Consider the following 9,792-nt stretch of genomic DNA (forward strand, 5'->3'; position numbering starts at 1 on the left):
AACAATATGAACTAACCAGTACCCCCAGAGCTCGAGTCTCTAGCTGCATATGTAGCAGAAGATGGCCTATTCGGCCATCATTGGGAAGAGAGGCCCCTTGGTCTTGTAAACTTTATATGACCCAGCACAGGGGAAGGCCACTGCCAAGAAGTAGGAGTGGGTGGGTAGGGGAGCAGGGGCCAGGGGAGGTATAGGGAACTTTTGGGATAGCATTTGAAATGTAAATAAAGAAATATCTAATAAAAAAAAGAAATGTGCTGTTCAATCTTTGTATACTCATATAAATTATATAATATATTTATATTTATTATATAATTATATAAATAATATTTATATAATTCCTCTCACTGTGACTTTCTAGATTATTCTAGAAAAGACAGATGTGTCTGACATTTCTTGAATTTGTTGCTCTTTTCATGTCATGATATGTGTCTTGTTCTTTATCAAAGTTACATAAGTGAAAATTCTTAGAAAAGCAGAAATAAAATTTGAAATGGTTATACTTCAGGTCAAGAGGTGAAAGAAACCAGAACTATAAAAGAACCTCTACAATTTCCTTCAATACCATGAATGAAAGACTGGCAAAACAAACAAACAATTCAAAACCAAGATTTATACTAACAGAAAGCAATGTACTTTATAGAATTTAACTATAGATAATAACATGACAACCTGTGGTCATTAACTTTTTAATAACATTCAATCCTGCTAACACAAACTCTCTACTAAATGTAGACTATCTACATAACACTGCACATTATGGTGGCTCAGATCTGTAATCCTAGTTCTTTGGTAGGATTACAAATTCAAGGCCAACTTTAGCAACTCAGCAAGACTCTCATAGAATAAAATAAATAAAATGAAATGAATAAAACAATAAAATGGTGTGATGCGAGGTTCAATCCCCAGTACTGTAAACAAATAAATACAAACACAACAGTGGAAATTCTTTTCAACCACCTTTTGTCCTGGCATTAATGCCATTACATATTGTTGTATTTTGTATATTTATCCGTGTTAGACTCTTGAGTATTTTGGATTCTTGAGTGTTTTATACTTGGAATCATGCACATATTGCAGAAAACTGAGGCAAAAGAATATTTTGCTAATTATAGCAATTGAAAGAGCATTCTGGTGACATTTACACAAGGCGAAATACCTTTCCAAGGAGCTACCCTCTGACAAATGTCCCTGGGAGTTCTTGACGTTGGCACTTGGAGCTGCAGAATTCTCAGCTCATTTCTTTTATTTTTTTTTAAATTTTCTTTATTTACATTTCAAATGCTATTCTGAAAGTTCCCTATACCCCACCCCCCGCCCCTGCTCCCCTACCCACCCACTCCCACTACTTGGCCCTGGCCTTCCCCTGTGCTGGGTCATATAAAGTTTACAAGACCAAGGGGCCTCTATTCCCAATGATGGCCGANTAGGCCATCTTCTGCTACATATGCAGCTAGAGACTNGAGCTCTGGGGGTACTGGTTAGTTCATATTGTTGTTGCACCTACAGGGTTGCAGCCCCCTTCAGCTCCTTGGGTACTTTCTCTAGCTCCTCCATTGGGGGCCCTGTGTTCCATCCAATAGCTGACTGTGAGCATCCACTTCTGTGTTTGCCAGGCACTGGCATAGCCTCACAAGAGGCCGCTATATCAGGGTCCCTTCAGCAGAATCTTGCTGGCATGTGCATTAGTATCTGGCTTTGATGGCTGATGATGGGATGGATTCCCGGATGGGGTAGTCTCTGGATAGTCCATCCTTTCATCTTAGCTCTAAATTTTGTCTCTGTACCTATATCCTTTCATGGGTATTTTGTTCCTTATTCTAAGGAGGAATGAACAAACTCCACCACTAAGGGACATGACCAAACTAGGGTGCTTTCTAGAATCTCTACAATGACTTCAGTCTCCTGTAATGCCTGCTTTAAGAAATGTCAGTGACACCAGGGGTATCCCCTGCTTGTTCTGGCTAAAATGTCATATTAAGCATGTGAGCATCTTTAAGGAAGTTTTTCTTTATAAAGTTTGCAGTTGCAAATTCTTTATCTGCTCTTTGGCATCTGAATTTCACCCCTTAAAACTGCTTGTACAATGTTCCACAAAGTGAGTGTTTCTTTCTCTCACTTTCATGTGTGGGAGCTTAGGACTTGGGCTCCCTAAGCTGGGCTTGTATACACAGAATGTGGAGGCTGCAAAATCTTGGCTACAGTTAAATGTTTCTGCGTTCTCAAGATGAATTCAAAATGAATTGCATAATATATCCAAGGTGTTTCTGGCTGCACTCACTCAGGATGCACTTTAGAAGTTCATTTGCAGTCTTGCCCCTGAACACACAACATAAACAGTGCACTGTGCATGTGTCCGGCTGATCATGCCAAGGAAAGCTAATTCCAGACTACTGTATGTTATGAATTACAATGTTTGCTATTGTAATTTACATATAAAGTCTTTCACTCTCATAGAAATATCATGACATAATTATTGAAAGCAAAGACTTAGTATTTTCATTGGCTATCTAAATATATATATGTATATATGTGTATATGTATATATGTGTATATGTATATTTGTATGTATGTATATATACATATGTATCCAAAAATTGTTGCTTGAGTTACTGACTTGAGTTTCACAAAAAATCAATAAATAAAATTTGGCTTAGGATTACAGCAGAATTTGCAATAACTTTTAAAGTGACCCTAAACATTCTTCATATCTTTTACTATGTATTCATGGGAAGTAGTGCTATCTACATGACTGATGATGAAAATATTCATAGACTTGAGGAATGTTGAAGATGCTCCATGTCGTGCAGTATTAAATGTGCAGCTAAGTTTTAATTATCTGTGTAAAAACAAACAAGCACGTTCCTTTCACTACTATGCAAATTTGCTTTTGTTTTAAATGAATGGTAAAAGTGTATGCATGCAAGGAATTGTTTAAAAATAATTTTCTTTATTAATTATTACCAGTAAATATTTGGTTTGTATATACATTTTATATACCTGTGTATCTGGAGTTACATAACATTTTCTCAGACCATATATATATATTTGTATATATATATATATATATATATATATATATATATATATATATATACCAAGTAGAAAATAGAAAAGGTTTAAGAAGCTTTGCACTGGCTCCAGTGTGGTGACATTTGAAGATAAACCTGCTGAGGAAATATTGTAAGTCACATAAGGTCATTAGAGAAGGATCTTGGTTGGTAGGAATTCTGGGTTTCTCAGTTTCCACACTCTGGGGAAGTCCACGTGAGCACAGGATGAGAAGACTATTATTGGAAAGCCAGGAAGACAGCTTGGATCAGACTCTGAGTCAGTAGACCCCCAATCTTGGAATTTAAGTTGGCAGAAGTATGGAAGATGTCTATGGTTATACCACCTTGTATGTACCAGCTCTCATTGAACTGAGAAACGAAATCCCACTGTTTTAGCTCACTCTTTCTTTGACACTTTACTCTGATAGCCCTAGCCAACCAATAGACACAAGAGGGCAGCAACTCCCCTTTTCTCTCTCCAGCCTCCAAAGAGGGTAAGGGCCAAACTACAGCTTTAAGACCACCTTGCTCTGGCCCCACCACTGCTCACAGATGTAAAGAATTGAGGAAGTTTGCCCTTTAGGGTAAGTACCAGTGAACCAGATGGCTTTGTCATGTGGAACAAAATTTCCCTAACATGCCGAGATCTCTTTAGTGTAAGTCAGCATTGTATCATTCACCAGCCCTTTTTTCAGGGAGAAGCAGAGTTCTATTACCTGGACTTTTCTTCCCTATTGAGATAGTTGTTGAATAAAGTTTTATCCTCATCATTTTGACATCTGTGATTTTCCTTTAACAGCGCCAACTTTATGGAATGAACTACTTTGGGTTCTTGATAGTAGAGCTAGTTGAGTTCAATCAACTTTCTTTTTCTCTTTCTCGTGTGTGTGTGTGTGTGTGTGTGTGTGTGTGTAAGAGAGAGATAGACAGAGACAGAGACAGACAGAGACAGAGATTGGAACTTGACTAGTAGAGGTTCAAGTAAAGAAAGAAAATGAACACAAACTGATGGTGCTTACAGTTAGTTAATCATTTGAATTGCTTAGTGAAGTAGAAGATTTTCTTTAATTTATTCAATTTATATTAAAGAAATCCTCAAACTCCTAAGACAATGAAATCCACTCATATTTAAAACTCCTGGGATGGAAAAACACTATAATTATCTTCCAAACATCTTACTATCTATCAAGACTAGTAATGTGTGCTAACCTGGGTTATATCATGGAACTCATTTAGATGTAGGGTGATGTTCAATGAGTTGGTAACAGCTCAGTCATTATTAAATTTCATTGATATGATCTTGAATGGAAATATGACTAAAAGTCAGTACAGGGAGACAAACATGCAAAATTGGATTATCCTATTAATTCAAGGGAAGATGAGGTTGATATGTAAAATACATTAAAGCAAATGGTACTATTTACAAATAGGAATGAAATGAAATAAGTGAGGAAATTAATAGTGAACAATGGCACAGCTTTAGATCTAGAGAAAATATACTGTGAAATATAAGAAAGGAAAGGACCAGAATGCCTGGCAGGTTAGAGATAGATTGGTAAAACATGGTGGTTAGTTATATGAATCAGGTTGTGTTGGCCACAGTAACCAAATACATAGTCAAACATCATTCTAGGTTGTCAACGAAGGTGTTCTCAAGTGGAATTAACATACATTATTCTCTGTATGTAGGGAGGGTTATCTAGTTTACTGGAAACCTGAATAGAATGGGGACTCCTTTTATCTTCTTGCACTCTATAATTATTTTTTAAATATTTTGATGCTGCCCTTACCAATAAGTTCCAGCTTTTTATTGTTGTACAGTATTCTGTTGCATGGATGGACCTCAATCTGCTAACCAGGTCAACTATTCCTAGAAATTTAGATGGTTTTCATCTTGAAGCTATTATCAATAAAGGTGCTATAAGCATTTGCATACAAATAAAAATAAAATGAAATAGGATGGGATGTCTCCTGAAGACAGAATTCTGCCAACAACTAGGTTTTAGCCTAAAAAAAAACAAAAACAAAAACAAAAACAAAAAACAAAAAACAAAAAAACTTGGCCTTCCCTGAGTTTGAAGCCTGACAGTCTACTAACATGACCAACAATCATCCCTGGTCACATGATTTCATATCTATGTTTTATATTAATATATACTTCCCTCTCTCTTTTCTTCCTCCCATCACCCCTCTCTAGATTCCAATTCCACTACAAAATGCTTCTCTAGAAATTCCCCAACACAGGCAGATTCTGTAAAACCGGCAAAACTGTTTCATCCCCTTAATAAATTTCCCTTTCCCTGACAATGAGAAACATAGTTTATTGTTATAAAGAAACCAATCAAGGCCTAGAAGTATAATTTGTTTGAGTGTTTGCCCAGCACCCACAAAGCCCCTAGTCTGACCCTCAGCCTTGCATAATCCAGTTATAGTGGCCCGTAACTATGAGGCCAGTACTTGGGTGGTAGAGATAGAAGAAGCAAAGATTCAAAGTCATTCTTGTTGGGGGTTTGAGATTAACCTTAGCTGCATGAGACTACCTTTAAGTTTTTCTTTTTTTAAAGAAAACAGAAACACTTGATACTGTCACTTAATTTTCTAAAATTGGAAAAAGCAGCATTCTTGATTTTTCCCCCTTCAGGTTCTGATAAAGTCTAATGAAGCATCAATAACTCTAAAACCTTTCTATCATAATTACAGGATTAATTACATACACTTCCCAATCTTTCAGTCCAAGGAGAAATGAAATATTATTGGGCTTTTGCAAGGAATTAATTTTTTCCCAAGCCTGGAAATTCTTACAGACCTCTGATTTTCTAATTTACCATTTCCCAGTTGCATTTGGGCATTAAGCCACAATTATAATTAAACCTTGCTCCAAAAAGCCTGAGGAAGGGAGTGAGATGAGCCAAACAAGCTTGGGATGTGAAACCTCTTGCAGACAATATGATGAATACTTCCTGGGGAAGAGACAGGCACTCTTTGAGAAACCTAAAAATATCTCATGATGCTTTTCCGACAGTAAAGATGATTTCCATGCACAGCAGTGGATCCTTAGACAATTTCTTCACTGTTCCATTTTTTTTTTTTCTTTGTGCACTGAAGAATATTGCCCTTCTGGGAAAAAAAAATGTCTAGGCTTTCGCTAAGGCTAAAGAGCAAGAAAGCATGAGAGACATGGCAGTGAGCTTGTACAAGAGTATTATGGACATGTGATGGAACTTTATGTCTTACATAGCAAATGTATGCATTGCAGATCCGCATCTCATCTTCATATAGAGAAAAGTGTTAGATTTAGCTGTTACATCCTATAATATCTCTGACTGGAACTGGCAATTCAAAAGGAATGGCTTGCCAGGTATAAGTGTATACAACTATAACCCCAGAACTCAGGAAGCTGAGGCAGTAAGAAAAGCAAGTTCAAGGTCATCCTGGGTTAAATAGGAAGTCCCTGTTTCAAAAGAGCCACAACTTAAAACATTGAAGAAAAAAACGGATGGCTAGAAAATGTTCCAAGTGTTTAAGTTCATTGCAATAGCTTTCCTGCCACAGAAATTTTAAAATTTCCTTTTGACCGGCGAGCTCCTCCTGCTTGTGCACTTGCCTGAGGGGACATGAAGCACAGGCAGACTATCCACTCTCCTGGTATTGTACATCTGTCATTTTACCAAAACATTTCTAAACTGTTTTCAGCGTAACACATTTTTAGTCAGAGTTCTTAAACCATTTATGCATGTGAGCTATGAGTAAAGCATGACATTGAAATGATATGATTCTGATGCTATGTTGTGGTGAAAGAGGAGGGTGGGGAAGGGGCAAAAGCATGGTTCTCAAAAAATTGGACATAGGGAGTTCAGACTGATTTGGATTAATTTTGTTTTCTATCCAGTGTCACCCATTCTCTCAGGCTTTGCTGGAGATCCCGAGACTATGGAAATGGTGTTCCATTTGATTGTCTGGCATCTAACTGTTTATATGGGGTCAGTAACTTCAGATTAAAAGTCTTTTTATCCAAGGTTCACCCCAAACAAAAACCTGGTCTTTGTTCCAAGTGGGGCTAACTCTGGTGCAGCCACCACTCAGCAGAGAAAGCCTGAGAGTTCTGGACTCAGATAGGAGGTAGTTGGGGATGGGTTCTCACGGAGTCCAAAGAAGTGATGTTTCTGGCAGAGAAGTATAGGAGGTGAGAAGTGGTCCCCATGTAGCCTGGAAAGACCCAGACCACTGGGGACTCAACTTCTGTGTTCTGAACCATCTATCCGGACACTTTGGTCTCCCCCTCACTCTCTCTCCTTCTGCTTTCTTCCCTCGCCTCTCTTCCCTTTCCCATGGCAACTTCTCTGACTTCCTTCCATGGGGCGATTAAACTCTCCAGGGAACAGCTTCACAATAAGCCTGTAATTAATATAATCTAATCCAGCTTGAATTGGCTCATTTCACTGGCGGGAGATAATTTACCAACTCAGTTGATCCCAGTCACCTGCCCACCCATTTCCCAGAACAGTCATTTTTCAGAATGACGACAGCCATGTCTCATAGAGATTACTGACTCCTCCACCATAGCCTAGAGAAAACAACCAGGGTGTGAAAACCCAACACCTCACCCCAAGGAGGAAAAACCTTTATGGTGTAATGCATGTGCTATTGTATCCCCATACTTGTTAATCAAGTTATTCCGTGCCTGAGCCCATGTCCTGTTTATTACATCTCCTTCTTTCTGATTTTCTCCTCATATCACTTGCTTTGAAGAGCATTCCCTCCCTGGTGAACCCTGTGTAGATGAGTCCCTTGCAGTCCATTAACCGTGCTTGTAGCTCAGATCCAAATAAAGGAAGAAGTCGAGAAAACTACTCTCCCGTTACATATGGGAGATATGGACAGTGTGCTAAGAGGACTGAGAACAAAGCTGGGAGTGCCTGAGAGCAGGGCACAAGTTGCCTATTGGCCATGCAAATGAAAAGATTATTATGTCTTCTTTCACTTTAATGTGAGACTATAAACAGAGTGATAACATGCATACGGCAAGCCAAGTACACTTGCCTTTTGCCAGTTTCAGTTGGCATAAAACCTTTGCAACTGTCTTACCCACTCTTTTAATGTAAACATTAAACAACTCAGAATTCTGAGGAGACATCAAGCAATGGATACTTTGATAATGAAAAGAATTAAAGTAGAATTTTTGGTTAGTTACAATTTTCTAATCAGTTTCCTAGCTCTAGTACATAAACAGATGATTTTGCAATGCTAATAGGGGCCTGTAGAGGATTAGATTTTGGTTCCTCTGAATGCTCAGTGGGTAAAGATTATGCAAGAAGGGCAAGTGGTTTGAGAGTACCAATTAAGTTTTCTTTAAAAACAAATACTAGTCAACATTAGAATATACAAAGAACTCAAAAAAATGAACATCAAGAAAATAAATGACCCAATTATAAATGGAGTATAGAGCGAAAAGATGACCAAGAAACACTTGTGAAATGTTCAACCTCCCGAGACACCAGGGAAATGCAAATTAAAAGTAATTTGAGATTTCATCTTATCCCTGTGAGAATGGCCAAGACAGTTTAACAAACGACAGCACATGGTGATAGGGAAGGGGGAATACTTATTCATTCCTGGTGGGAGTGAAAACTGGTGCATCCACTGTGGAAATCAACTCAACCCTCATCAGAGAGGCTTTTCTGTTTGCAATAGATGGTAATTAAAATGGATAGCCACAACTAGCTAGATCTAACATTCATCCTTACCTCAGGGCTCCAGGATCTATGTGCACAAGAAGTGGGAAAACTCTAAGAGCAGGAAGTGGTGGATGACTAAAAGAAAGGGTTTTCCAGACAAAGTAAGACTAACACATCTAGGAACTCGCCGAGACTATGACAGCATGCATGAGACGTACACAAGTTTAAAGTCAACAAAAATTCCAACATGGAGAAGGGGAAGTGAGCACAAACTCCTGTCCCTAACTGAGAAACTATTTGCAAATTATAGCTGACTACAGAGGAAAACTTGGTTTTCTTCAGTGGCTACATACAGGGTAAGCCATATACACAGAAGTAGTTCACCAGCACAAAATGGAGTCCATGGTTTGTTGTTGGTAATGAGTGTATGGTTTTTCATTTTTGTTGTTGTTGTTGCTGTTTTTAAGAGAGTAAAAGAACATGAAGTTTGGTAGACAAGGAAGAAAAATAATATGATCAAAATATATTGCATGAAAAATTTCTCAATATATTTATTTTAGCAGCATTTCCATTTAAAATTTTTAATACATTTTAATCAAAAACATATTTATGTCACTTCCCTTCTTTCCTTTACCCTCTCTAGTCCCTCTCAAGTTCCCTACTTCCAATTAATTCTAGGTATATCCCTCTCAAATTGATAGCACCTTCTTCCCTAATTATTGTGTGTGTGTGTGTGTGTGTGTGTGTGTGTGTGTGTGTGTGTGTTTTCAGGGTTGACTACTTCTTTTGGACAAATTGTTAGGAGGCTCATCCCTAGGAGAGACTAATTTGTTGTCTCTCAGCAGTCACTGGTTATAGTTCCATGTTTAGTGATGTGACACCATGAGATTGTCCCCTTCTGCATTAGCGTATCTATTAATATTGCCATTGTTCATAGCTTGTTTATCCTGCCATTTCTGTAATGACTGTTGTACCGAAGACTTCCAGATATTCTGGCTCTTACAGTCTTTCAGCCCCCACTTCTGTGATGTTACCTGAGCCATAGATGCAGGACCTGTAATATA

Source organism: Mus pahari, chromosome 12 (assembly GCF_900095145.1).
Source record: "Mus pahari chromosome 12, PAHARI_EIJ_v1.1, whole genome shotgun sequence".
Lineage (NCBI taxonomy): Eukaryota > Metazoa > Chordata > Mammalia > Rodentia > Muridae > Mus > Mus pahari.